Source organism: Filicampus tigris, chromosome 8 (assembly GCF_054856515.1).
Source record: "Filicampus tigris isolate MCC_2025a chromosome 8, RoL_Ftig_1.0, whole genome shotgun sequence".
NCBI classification, from domain to species: Eukaryota; Metazoa; Chordata; class Actinopteri; order Syngnathiformes; family Syngnathidae; genus Filicampus; species Filicampus tigris.
This window is the reverse complement of record NC_141224.1, coordinates 8444919-8459115: the sequence shown is the minus strand read 5'-3', so window position 1 is coordinate 8459115 and position 14197 is coordinate 8444919. Positions and strand designations below refer to the sequence as shown.

At 40.0% G+C, this 14197-nt stretch overlaps 1 protein-coding gene and 1 long non-coding RNA gene across 2 annotated transcripts in view; one reads left to right on the top strand and one right to left on the bottom strand.

Annotated features, from left to right (window-relative positions):
* Nucleotides 1-181: 181 nt before the first annotated feature.
* LOC147143340 (uncharacterized) lies at nucleotides 182-3224 on the bottom strand. Its single transcript, XR_015087741.1, has 3 exons — nucleotides 3044-3224; nucleotides 2339-2484; nucleotides 182-598 (listed from the first exon to the last, which is right to left on the bottom strand). It is a non-coding gene; the product is annotated as an uncharacterized LOC147143340 (long non-coding RNA).
* The window catches only part of satb1b (SATB homeobox 1b), a 78718-nt gene continuing 66729 nt past the window's right edge, over nucleotides 2209-14197 (top strand). Inside the window, exon 1 of the mRNA XM_086037162.1 lies at nucleotides 2209-2623. The gene's annotated coding sequence lies outside the window, so the exon portion shown is untranslated. The remainder of the gene's footprint in view (nucleotides 2624-14197) is intronic.

The window sequence follows — 14197 nt, the reverse complement described above, 5'->3', positions numbered from 1 at the left end:
TCAGCCTTAGACCACCACAATTATGCCATTCTTAATATTCAATTCAAAAAAGAACACCACAAACCACAAATTCAAAAAATAATTGAATAATAATTTACTAAAAATGTTAAAGTCTATATTTTTTCATGAATCTCACTGGGTGGGCAGCCTGTCAATCTGGGTGGGACTATGCACACCCAGGCCCATCCATGGCTACGCCCCTGGTATGTATGCGTGTGTTCAAAAGTAAAGACTCCAAGCAAATAAAAAGAAAACTACATTCTCAAAGAGATACCTGAAAAATCTACTTAAGTTGAGTCAAGGAGTATTTGTGTGTCTCCACTTTCATTTGCTGACTTGACTTTCGCCCCCTTTTACGTCTAGTATGCGCATTAACATATTGCATTAAATTGGTCCACGCCGCAAAGTAAGCGTGTGCGTGTGTGCGTGGGTAGAGGTCAAGGTTTGTTGTGTGATTAGCTGGAGCAGCTGCGTGGTGCTGTCAAGGGCAAAAAGAAAACAAGCCTAAAAAGTTCCTAATGGAAGCGCTTGCATCTTTGCCCATTAGGGCCACCTTGTGGACACAAAGGGAAGCGCAGCAGCAGCTTTTCACGAGCTCCTGCGGAAAAACACAAAACAAACAACACACACATTGAAATCACCAGCTGTTGTCCGCAATGATGAAAACACTGAGTGCGAATTTATAATGATTTGGAATCTCTTTAAACTGTTCCTATTCTCATTTGGACTCCCAGGAGGAATGATGTATGCAAACACACTGGAAGGACTTTTTACTTGTTTTAATTTATTTATTTTTTTAAATGCAGATTTTTTTCTTTTCATTATGATAAATTTGGTGGAGGTACACAAGAACAACATGAGAACTTTTCATCTTTTTTTTTAAGACAGGAGAAAATATAGAAAGACAATGATAGTGTGGCATTACAATTGTATTTAAAAAGAATTACATTTTTACATCTTTTTTTAATCAATTGAATTAACATGCATTCATTTTATTTTTTTCTGTTTTGTTTGCTGCTATTATTTTTTTTAAATGCCAACTTTCTTTCAAGACGTTTTCCTATTAATTAAAAAACATTTTAATCCCAGTTTGGCTGGGTTTTGCTGTAAAGAAATTTCATTGAATTAATTGTTTTTTGTTTTGTTTGCTTTTAATCAATTAAATTGCATGAAAATTGCAATAATGGCGATTTTTTTTCAAATAAAGAGCGCTTTTTGCTATTAATTAAAATGTATTTTCATTTTAATTCCAACATTTGTTTGCTGATCATTAAATTACAATGTGTTATTGTTATCTCAATTTTAATCTCAATATGTGGTAAATAAAGTAAATATATTCCCATTTTCAGTCATTTAATAATAAAAATATGCACGCACACCCCCACCCACGATACAATTTTTAAGTGGAACATTACACTATATAGACACAAACTGGCACTGCAGTTATCCCCCCCCACACACACACACATTATGTGCACGTAATGCACACTTGCAAACTGTCAATCATACACACAGGCATGCACACGCACACCCCCCCCCACACACACACGTACACGAGTTGAACATGAGAAGTGACGTCAACACAACTCTTTTCAAATGTCAGTGCTTTAAATCAGCAGTAATATAATTTCGCACTTTGTAGCGATTATGATAATAACCATAATTGTAATATTAGATTCAAGAACTCTATCATTGACAAGGAGAGGGAAAATTCACATACACACCCTGTTGTCTTCTTTTCTTTTCATTTTCTTTCTTGCCACGTGAAAACGTTCGCGTGTCATCGGACAGAAATCCAATTGAAATCTGAATTTTCATCTGTAGCTGCTTTCTTGAAAGTAGGGGTTTGTATTTGATGAGTTCGCTTTGATTTTTTTTTTTATTTCATCTTAAAAATAAAAACAAGACCAAGCGCATCTATTATAATTGCCGTTATTAGATAATTTTGATTTGATTTATGTCATTTCCGCGTCATCTGCTATGTAGAGCTGGAATGTTGGACGAGAGGAGGGGTGGGGGCAATAAATGCAATTCAATTCCAAAACCACAAAATAATTGTAGTGATAAACTAACACACGATTAAGTTCAAGATAAGATTAAACGTCACTTGACGTGTTTTTTTCCGGTTTCGTTTGGCGTTCAGGTGAGCCTCTATTTCTGCTCCTGCGTGCGTGCGCGCGTCCGAAGCGCACACTCACTGGCGCTCGCGCGCTCGCTCGCTCGCTCGCTCGCTCACGCACACACTTCACCGCAAAGTGGGGCAAGCCGCGGCACAGCTGGCAAATGATCGATTTTTTGCACACGCGTAGCGGGGAGGGGCGATACTCGCGCGTTATACCTGCCGCCGCCCCTCTCAAAGTCCCACTCGCATGCCGCCACTCCACTCTCCTCCTCCTCTCCTCTCCTCCTTCTTCTTCCTCCTCCTCCTCTTCTTCTTCTTCTTCTTCCTCCTCGCCTCCTAAGCCTCCGCTGCATCCTCTCAAACTTCAGCCCCGGTAGAAAAATATTAACAAACAAAAAAGAGAGAGGGGGAGAAAAAAAAGCAGTTTTCTTCCGCTTTTTTTCACCTCACTGTGGAACTTTTGATGGAAAACAAGAGGTCGAGCCACTGCTGACTTGACAGGTACGTTCAGCTCTCACTTTGCTTTTTATTTTATTTACCGTCTTTTTAATGCGACTTTTTTTTTCTTTCTTTCATATCTTTACAGTCATAAAGCTAATAAGTGCTGCTTCAAGGATACTGCCTATCTATGAAAAATAAATAGCATGAAAAGCAATAGGCAGGCAGACCTTCCTTTCACTTAAAACCCACACGGACCCAAAGTGGCTTCTTCTTCTGCTTCTGGGATTTTAATATTTCATAAAGAGCGAGGGGGAGGAATAAAAATACGAATTAAAAACTTAAGAGCATGCAGGCTTTCATGGTAAATATAAACGGCGGCTTTCAGCACGCATTCATCTCATTTTATTTGAATAAGAATAAAAGAAAAAGAGGCCAACTAAGCAGAACATGCAGACACACGTGCTCATTAATAGACCTTACCTTTGATATTTCAGATTTCGGATGGACAAGGTAGAAGAAATTGGAGTTTAATGTCACTCCTTCGTTTGAGTTCTTTCCATTTCATCTTTTGCATACAGCGTGAGCTCAAATGAAGGTTCGACGGGGGTCAAGATTTTGTAGCTATTGCAAAAGTTTCACGCGCATTCGACCATGCTTGGGCTTACACTCCCTCCAACGAGAGCTGGTACACAGCTGTATTATATTTAATTGACGCGGGGTGTTCATTAGTGAATGGTGTAAAAGGTGTGTGAAGCATTAATGGGCTAAAGACTTTTAGATTTTGTCAAAGTTGCACATGCACTCAACTGCCTTTGGATCTATTTCTGCACAACGCACTGAGATTCGTTTGCGAGAGTTGTATTGTATTTATTTGACGAGGCATTCGTGTTTGAATGGAATCAAGGGAAATGGAGGCTTAACAGAGTTGGAAGTTTTCCTTTTTTTTTTTTTTCCAATGTCCAAGTTGCACATTATACACACATTCAACCGTGGTCGGCTCTACGTTCACTCTATTGACATCCGGTAATACAGCCGTAAGATATTTTCCTTGACACGAGGCGTTCGTTATACTGTCAAAGGAAAATGAAACAATAATGGCGTTAAGATTTTTCTCAATGTTGCACATTGTACGCTCCTGTGTTTATCCACGCTTGCTTCATTAGCTACTCCTGAATGGTTCAATGAGATCCGATACAAGAGATGTATACATTTATTCAACTTGAGGCATTGAAAATGAAGCTTTAACAGGAATTGGATTTTATTCACGTGTAGATTTTTAGCAAAAATTGGGCACACTCTCTACCATATTTGGTTCTAGGCTCACTTGATTAGGTACACCTGCACAATCCAGGACAAGAGTTTAATACATTCAATTGGCGAGGCGTTCATTCTCCACTGAGATGAAGGAAAATGAAAGATTTGCAGAGTTAGGATTTTTAGATTTTATTGTCAAAGTTGCACATGACGCATTCCACCATGTTTGGACGTTCACTCACGTCGGTGGTATTGTATTTGATTGACACGAGGCATTCATTTTTGAATGATATAAAAGGAACATGAAGCATTAACAGGATTAAGATTTTGCCAAAGCTGCACACACGCCTCCACTGTATTTCGACCTACGCCGACTTCATGAGGTACTCCTGTAAAATCCAAACACAAGTACTGTATTATATTTTACTGACACGAGGCATCCATTCACGATTGGGATCTAAGAGAGTGAGCGCTTAACCGGCGTTAGGATTTGTCGATTTTCTAGTCAAAAGTCGCATGCAGCACACACACACCGCGTTTGGAGCCACACTCACTTCATTACAGTCAACCTGTGCGATTCACTGCGAGAGCTGTGTTGCATTTAAGCGACACGAGGCATTCATTGTCGTTCTCTGAGATCGAGAGAAAATGAAGGCTTTTAGATTTTGTGGAAGTTGCTATGTTTGGATCGACACTCGCTTTATTAGGTACACATGCTCAATCCAAATGAGAAATGTGTTATATTTGATTAACACGGGGCATTTATTCTTGACTGAACTCAAAAGGCCAGTGGAGTGTTAATGGCTTTGAGGTTTCTGTCAAAGTTGCACATGTCACTTTTTCATGTTTGGGGCTACGCTAACTTCATTAGTTACACCCGCGCGAGCCATTAAGATCCAACATGAAAGCAGTGTCATTTAATGGACACGAGACATTCATTTTTGATTGGGGGAGGGAAAATGAAGGATTAACAGGGTTAAGGTTTTTTAGATTTTTGTCAAAGTTGCATTCCGTCGTTTTAAAATCCATGCTCACTTTATTAGGCACACTCCCACAATAGAATGAGATCAGAGAGTACAGGAGCTCAGTCGTATTTAATTGACACTGACTGGGAGGTATTCATTTTCTTGGCTGAGGTCAAAGGCAAATGAAGGGTTAAATTACAATGTGCACATTGTGTGAACTTTCATAAAAGTTTTTGTTGCGCACACATGCCTGTAAACGTGAATGCGATCCAATAAGAGAGCCATGTGGGTTTTAATCAGCGCGAGGCATTCTTTTTCCACCGAGGGCGGTCGAAGAAACGTGCGTAAAGTATATGTCATGTATACTGCACATGTGCACGTGTGTGTGTGTGTGTGTGTGCGGCCGATGTGCCAATGTCAATGTTCATGCAGCCATTTAATTGGGTGCACATTCCTTTATGGTATGTACAGTAAGTGACACTGTCAGGGAGGTATTTATTTTGCCCTGCGATCAAAGACAAACAAAGGCTTGAATGATTACTGTACGTCATGCATACATTGTGCGCGTGTACATAGGTGCTGATGGCATTTTCAGTTGTTTACAACCACACTGATCCTAAAACTTGCAAAGTTTCACGCCACAGAAAAAAACAACAACAACAACAACAAAAAAAAAAAAAAAAACAGACAACCCCCACCTCGCATCAGTCGACACATATTCTATAGTACTGCATCCAATTAGCAGGTGTAGCAGGCTATGCTGCATCCCAAGCCACAGAAAAACAAAGCATGTCGTGGAGCAGGTTTGTTGCACGTATGACGCGATGTGGAAGTTTCTATGAAATAAGAATCTGGATCAGATAAGTGTAAGGCTTGTGTGCGGTTGACAAAAAAAAAAAAAAAAGAAAAAAAAAAGAGGGTCAAGCCATGAGGGCGTTTTGTGCAAACGGATCGCAGCACATGTTGGTTGCGGCTTCTTCGGACGCCCAAGGCGCGTGTGTGCCACTTATCAAGAACCGTGGTGGCTGAGAAGCCGCTGCCCAATGATCAAGAAACAGGCGAAACAAAAAGTTAACCCTCAAGTCCTTTTGGATTTTTTTGTTAGCACAATGTGCAAGTTATAAAACAACCTCAAAAATCAATTAAAAAAAAAATAAATAAATATCGCTGGCATCGGGCCGAAACCTTATAAGTCACAGTGTAGTCAATTTCATCTATTTTTCCAAAATCTATACTATTAGTCAGTCTACACATGTTGATGTTATTTTTTTTTACGTATTGTTGACCAATCCAAAGTGTTGAATATGGCTTACGCTCTTTGACGACGCAATGTTAATGGTTGGCGTCTCCTGAAAAGTGACGGTTTTGGAGGTACACGGTTTTGGTTTCCGCACAAAACGGACTTTTTGCAGTAATCTATATCTCCTTCAACCCTTTCACGTCTATTTTCCCTTTCAACCCAAAAACATGTCAACTCCGCCCCCTCCCTTCAGGTACAGGTTCCTGGTTCAACCCTTTTTCTGGGTCACTACAATATTATTGATACATTTAAAGATCTCAACTTATAAATGACCAAATCAGACAAAAATCCACACCTTTGGGAAAGTTCACTTCAATTACTTAGCTAATATGTTTTTTTTTTTTTTTTAAATCAAAGTGAGTAAATGGCCATCATAGCATTAAAGAAGAATGACTCCAGAAAGTCTTAATGTGTCATACATGCTTTTTATTCTTCTTTGCCTTTTACAGTAAAAATAATTCATAAAGCATAGCGGGGGAAACATATTCCACTTCTTAATGTGCTTGTCATTTCCTTTTTCACTTTCTAGCTCTATATCCAAATGTTCATTTTCAAATTTTCACATTTACAGTTCCCAGCAAAATCTTGTGTAGACATTCGAGAAGGGTTATTTTGTAGATTATTTCGGAAATGATTGTGCGGTAATTGAGTTTCAGAAGCTGCTGCTGACGCCCACCACCTTTGTCTCGGCTGGGAGTCTCGTGCAAGACTTTTTTTTTTTTTTTTTTTTTTCTTTTGACCCTGCGGGGCCAATTACTCACAAGGTGGTGTCTTTTCTTCCCTTTGTTTATCTGTGATGAAATAATGCTTCCGTTCGAATTGCTTCAATCGTCAAGTTTTATTCCCAGGCGGGGGGAAAAAAAAAAGCTCACCGCGGAAAGCTGCTAAAACACATGCGTAAATAGAGACTTTGTGTCATGTGGAGTGCTGTTTCAAATATTTTGACACTTTTCTGGCTGCGTTTTACACACCGCTCTGCGACCACAATGATAAACACATTACAAACTGCTTCAAACTAAAATGGCAGACTTCTCGTGTAGTTTAAAGCATGGCTTCTCGAGACTTTTTGTGGGTTTACTCGTGGTAGACAAGCCTACCAAATTATACATTGTACATTATACAAGTGAAACCTACTTTGGGGCTACAGTTTCCAAAACTTTGGGGAGTGTGGTGGTCACCACTGAACCAATTTTTGGTGATCACGCCTTAAATTTTGTGATTTTTGAATAAGAAAGCCCTCAAAACGTCATCTCCCATCTGTAGAAGACATGCCTTAGATTTAGTAGCAACCGCTACCTGCTTCAAAACCATCATGGCTGACTTCCTGTCTATTTTTGGACATGGCTTCTTGAGACTTTTTTTCGCGGATTCCCTCATGATAGACATGCCTACCAAATTTCACGTCTCATGGTGAAACTTGCTCCCGGGGCTACATTTTTAACCATTCCAATGGGCGCTCCAGAGCCGATTTTAGGGACATAGACGTCTCAGTGCCGCATTCCATGAGGATTATTAAACACACACACACCTACACACATAGTTTATAGTCCCACTTTGCAGAGAATGATATCTTGGATAAAGCCATTAATTGCAGTCTTTTACCGTCTCGATGATGATGGCAAGTTTGCGTGGCAAAGAGTCCAATTATACCTGCGGTAGGCATGGGACTAAATACCTGTTTAGATGTCTTTTTATGAGACTGTCGCCAGTAAATAAGAGGCCTGTCTACCACACGTACTTTGGGGGATTCCACCTCCAAATTTTACGATTAGGTATTAAATGATTCACACAGGGTTTATTGCTTTTTTTTTTTTTTTTTTTTTGATGCGTGTTGTAGCAAGTTTGAATGCTGCAATTCCTTGAAAAGTTACTTATGAGCCCCCTCCTGGGAGAACACTTAGCATGTGCTCTCGTTGTGTACATGCACTAACAGAATTTATGGGTCAATGTGACCCGCAATACGATTCATTGTAAAAAACAAACAAACAAACAAACAAACAAAAAAATAAAAATATAAAATTGACCCACAACAAGAAAGTGAAAGCTCATTTTGTGTATTTTTCTGCACCTACTGTTGGAGTTTCATATGCTTGACCCACATTGCTTGGCTTAGTTTATTGCACAAGGGTCAATATGACCCGCTACACATTTAAACTTCCAAAAGTAACAAATAAATTAGCACCATGCAAATGATTAAAAAAAACATATTGCATGTTTTTTATGAAATACAAAAGAAAAAAAAGGCCTGCAGAATATGTTTGAACTGAATTCTTTACAATTTTTCCGATATTTTTTTCTAGATTTCCAAATGGTCAGTTTGACCCCCACAATAAGAGAGTGAAAGCTCATTTTCTAATTATCTTCTTAAAGTTCCTTTCTATGTTTAGTGTGTTTTTCTTCCCCTTCCCATATAAACTCCATACAGTTCATACACACTGCTTGATTTAGCTTATTGTACATGGGTCAATCTGACTCGCTGTATGTTTAATCTGAAAAAAATATAAAAAAAAACAAAACAATGCAAATTATTTTTACTAAACAAAAAGGGAAAAAAATAAGTCCCTCAGAATCGGTTTAACCACATAGTTTTGCCTGATATTCAATGGGTCAATTTGACCCAAAACATGACAGGAGATTTAACGCTCATTGCCTTATGCTTTTCAAGTTTCTGTTCTATATGTTCAGAGTGTGTCTCTTGCCTTTCCGTATGATTTCAATACAGTTGATCCTCATTGCTCGGCTTAGCTTATTGTTCGCGGGTCCTCAAAAGGTTGGCGAGTCCTCGCGGGGGAGATAAAAAGCTAAACAAAAGCAAAGTCCGTCATGTCGGTTTTGTCACGCTTTTTGCGCGGCATGACAACCCTCCAATATGTGCGCTCTTCTTCTGTGGTTATGCCACAGCGTGGCAAATACAATTTAATACAAGTTTGAAGTCACGATTCAAATCACATTAGCTCAGGGCTTATTTTCTTCACTTCATTGTCCTTCATTCCGATGCTTGTCTTTATCCCATCTGTGGAGGTTTTTGGGAATCCTTTGCTTGTTGTTGTTCTTTTTTTTTTTCTTTTTTTTTTTTATTATTATGGAGGAGGAGGGAGAGTTTGCGGGAAAGCGCATCCGTCTGAGATCAGGTTGTTAATACCCACCCACGTACCGCAACACACACACTGCATCCTTATCGAGCGTTTTGTTTCTCGCCGGATGAGTGACGCCTCCTTTGACGAGGGATTAAAGCGGCAAAGAAAAATATGACGATAAAAAGGCGACGCGTCTTTAAGTCGACACCCGCGTTCTTTTTATTTATTCTCTTATTTTTCCCCAGAGAGGCTTTGCCCATCCTGTCGCCTTGCTGCTTTTTCGCAGCGCCTCCGACGAAGGCCGCGATGCTCTTTGTAGTGTCTGTTCTCCCTGTCACTAAATGGGAGAGTGGTGACGGTGCTGAGACAAAGTGATGGTATAACGTCACATTGAAAAAAAACAAAAAGAAGGCTCTCGCTCTCAAACCAATGTGGCCAAATTTTGGGCCCGGGTAATTGGAAACTTTTTTTTGTGCACTTTTTACGATAGACAAGTCGTCCCATTTCATATTGATTGGAGAAACTGCTAAAAAATGTGCCTAATCCGAGTTCGTCATCGTACAAACAACTATTTTTTTTTTTAACCTTTTCAAGAATCCTCAAAATGATCGTCATATTTACATGCTGTCCTACGCCAACATGAGATGGCGTAGGCAAAAAAGGTTTCGCAGTTTCGCGTCGGCCGTCTCTCTAGGCAATGCAAGGCAAAGCAGTTTCATTTATATAGCACATTTCGTACACAAGACAACTCAATGTGCTTCACACAACCGAAAGCACGACACCTAAAAGCATTTACGAATAAACAGCTAAAGACATTCAAAGCCAAGACAACAAGAGCTTACTAAGAATTACTAAAAGAACGCACATTGCACATTCAAATGCATTTACAAACAAAAGTTTAGGATTCCTGCTTATAATTGAGACTCATTTGAATGGTTTAGCTCCTGAATACATACAAATGCTAATTCAATAGGGCTCTAACATCTGAAGGCTTGGATTAATTAGTGGAGTTCAAAGCAAACATGGCGAAGCAGCATTTAGCTGTTATGCTGCACGCAACCGGAATAAGAGGCCAACAGAAGTGAAGTCAGCCCCGAGTGTAAATGCTTTTAAATCTAGGTTAAAAACTATGCAAGGGTGCTCTTATATTTTTTTTTCATGACTGTAGACATTCAAATGTTTAGAGAAGGTCAAATCAAGTTCACCTGGAAAGATTATAGCGCACTTTAGATTCATCCTGGAATGTCAGCCCACAGGCGAAAATCCTTAACGTTGTTGTGAGTAGTGTATTTTTTCCGGTAATTGTTGGTCGAACTCCAAATCACGTGTCGTGACATATCTCGCGGGGCAATACGCTCGCCATAGCGCGTCGTGTCAAATGCTTTGGGGTAAACACAAAAAGTGATGGGTGGGACTAGTGGAATAACTTGACATATGATATTATCTGGCAATATTTTGCCAACAATAATGACATCCATCTGTGTAAAGAAAAACATTTGTAGAAATAGTCATCCATTTTGTTCGGGGGTTGGGTCGCGAGAGCCGCCTCATATGGCTCGGGCAAAAATTTGACGTACAACTGCACTTTCCTCCTATACTAATTCTATCGTTGAATACAGTGAACTCCTGCAAGAGATACATTCCAGACCCACCCGTGATATAAAGGGACCAAACTAGAATTTTTTTTTAAAAACGGTTCTAGCTTGCCCACACGCTATAAGACATTTAAACTTGCCAAAACACACTTTTTAAGGCATTCCTCAGCTTTTGTTCTTCCTCTCTTGCTGACAAGAAATAAGGAGCAGCAACACATACACACAGAGCATGCAACTACTCACAGGCATACATTCTTTCTGCTCTGGGGGAACGATCGCGAGAGTTTAGTGGGGGACCTTCTCTGCCTCTTCTTCTTGCTGTTAATTAATTATCATCCAGTACACCTCAGCATTGCCAGGCATGCTGTGGCACGTGCTACTACACTAAAGGCGCTCAACTCTAAATTCGGCCTTGCCTGCGTAGTGTAAAAACCCTTCAAAAGCGATACCCCCCCCCCCCCAAAAAAAAAAGTGCTATAGCAGAGAACGCTGTACTCTAGCGTGAGAAATAATGTTCGATACAGTGTGATACCAATACTACTGCGTGGGCTGCAGGATGTGGTCAAAAGATGCCACTTGACTTGGCGTCGGGTGGTCATGATGTCACCGGAGTCGCTCTCCGGCTCGCTCGCCGTCTATTTCTGTCTGCCTCACACGATTAGAAAACAATTAAGCACTTAGGAGACGACGCTGTGTTCATTACACCTCTTCTTCTGCTTCTTCTCTCGCCTCCCACACTGCCGGGCGGACATGCGAGGAATGTAAGAAATCACCTTATTTCACCGCTAATTGAAAGCCACACTCGCCACGCGGTGGAAAAAAAAAAAAAAAAAAGGACGCGGGGGGGAAAAAAAAGCGGGACTAATTGGATTTGTAGGGGGAGAGACGTTACGGAATATTTGCCCAACTTATTTCGCGCTTAGCATAGACGAGATGATTACGAGTCGTGCTCTTCACATGAGGTCGTTAATAAAACATGGAAAGCATCCACTCTACGACAAAGTGTGTGTGTATGTGTGTGTTTTGGAAGAAGAGTGCAGGGAGAATGACATTGTGAAATTGTCAGTAGCAGATATGAAATGATGACAATTGTCTTGTCTCGCATTTCCTGTATGTTGGCTTTTCACTTTGTTACACATTGTGAAACCTGTCCTCCCACACGCACACACGCTTGAAAACACACACACACGTAAAATCACTTTTTTGTTCCCAGAAGACAGTTTTTTTTGTAAATTTCATTTTCATTCATACACCCACTGGTCACAATATCAGGTTCACCTTAAAATTCAGCCGTTACAAAGATAATAAATCACAGTATTACAAAAAAATACAATATGTTAATTATTGTGGTTGTACTGGATTATATTGGAGCTGTTTGGAAATTAATTTATTTTACTGATGATTTTATTTGATTTTATTTATTAATTTACGTTGCCGCGGGGCCCGGTGGTTGGGGGACCCCTGCTGTATATAATGTGTAGTGTAAACAAGCCAATGTTAGCCACCGCTGCTACGTTGCTAGCATGGATTATTTCTAGTAGCCTTTTATTGAAACACTAAATCTTATTGTAGTGAAGTTTTATGTTTTGGGAATGTACGATCGATTGAAAATTCAAAATAGGTGATAAACTTACCCGTTGAGCAGAAATGTTGCTAATTCCACGTCGCTTCTGAATCCTCTCAGCTCTCCGTGGCCCCTCCACGTCTGAACAGCAGCTTCTACTGAAGGATCTGACCAATTCCTTCTTTTTTAACTTTTGTTGCTAACCGAAAGTGGATATCCTGCAGTAGTTCCAGCAAAGCTCCTGAAGCTCAAGCAAACGAGTCAGCGCTAGCCTGCGGGGGTGATACGCTCTTATTGGTTGTTTTTTCTGGGGCGCTGTGTTTTTTTTTTTTTTTTTTTAATTACCCATTCCATTCCAATGGACATTTTCCAACTTTGAAAAATTCCCTGAATTTTGCTATCCTAACTGACATTTTATAAAATTTTCGTTCCTTTATAAACTAAATATCAGAAACTGAGTATTTTTTCTGTTTTAAAAATTGACAGCATTCTTTTGGGCGACATTGACAGTGTACCTAATATTGTGTCCAGTGGTCATAAACAACACATTGGCATCAGTACGGCAGATTAATTTTCTCAAGCGGGATGTTTTTGTAGGATTCTTAAATCCTTTGCTGTCTCCAATAACACTATTGTATGAATGTGGAGCTGAGACGCCGCTAAAGACCCCCATCACCTCCCCGCCGCCCACCGCTCAGACTAATTTGTATTAGTAATCGCAAATAATGGTATTAATGCCCATTAGCAGCGAGGCGAGGGGCGAGCATGAAGACATTACAACACCTACGTGCACTCAGCATCTAAATAAAGACGCTACCTCCGCGCCGAGCCAACTATTCTGCATTTCCATAATCATTCCCGTCTCCTCTCCCATTAGTGTCTGATTTTTTTTTTTTGCACCTCCCACCCCCCACTCCTCCTCCTAAATAGATGGAATATTCTTGTCCTGCCGTTTAAAGAGCGCGGGCCCAGGTGTAGCAAACGTGTAATGACGATTGACATTTAAACGCCTTCGGTGGCGAACGAGGCCTATTTTGCTCGTCGTGATTTCCTTACAAACATGGCCAAGTGGCACCAAATCCAGCCTGCCACAATTACAACACATAGCGTGTGTGTGTGTGTGTGTGTGTGCGTGTGTGTGTGTGTGTGTGTAAGTGTATGTATCCAGGCCACAATGCTGTGATCCCACATTGAGCCCAGCTAAATCTGCATTCAGATTGTGTTTAACTAGTTGTCTGAACACATTACTCCGCACACCCCAAAAGTAGTTTTCCCATTATTATTATTCCTCCAGTTTTCACTGTTCTACCTCTTCCACAATTTCCCTACAAAATCTTCACGTCATTCAAAGACATTATGGGAACTGCTTTCCATATTTTCATAATTCCGACTTTTCAATGAAAATAAGGCCGTTGAAATGAATAAAGAGATATCCCACAACGAACGTATCCTTCCATATTTTACAACTGAAATTCAAAGTGACTCCCTGTTCAGCTCATTCAGGGCAACTTGGGAACTATTTTTACACATTCCACAAATTCCGGCATTTTCTATTTTCCCCACATTTTTCCACGACAAGGTACCCAAATGATTGTAGACATTTTACACGTTGGTCAACCGATTCAAAACATTCCAACTTCAAAATAATCACCTTCTTTAGGAAATCGTGGGAACTTTTTCACATTTCAGAAATTCTTAATTGTCCCACAAATCCATGTTTTCCATTGAAATTAGCGGAGATGTATTTTTCCAAATGAAGTTATCTCGTACTTCCATAATTCACAATTTATAGCAACTGATTCAAACCATTCCAACTTCAAACTGTTGAGCTGATTCAGGACATCTTGGGAACTATTTTCACATTTCGATAATTCGCACT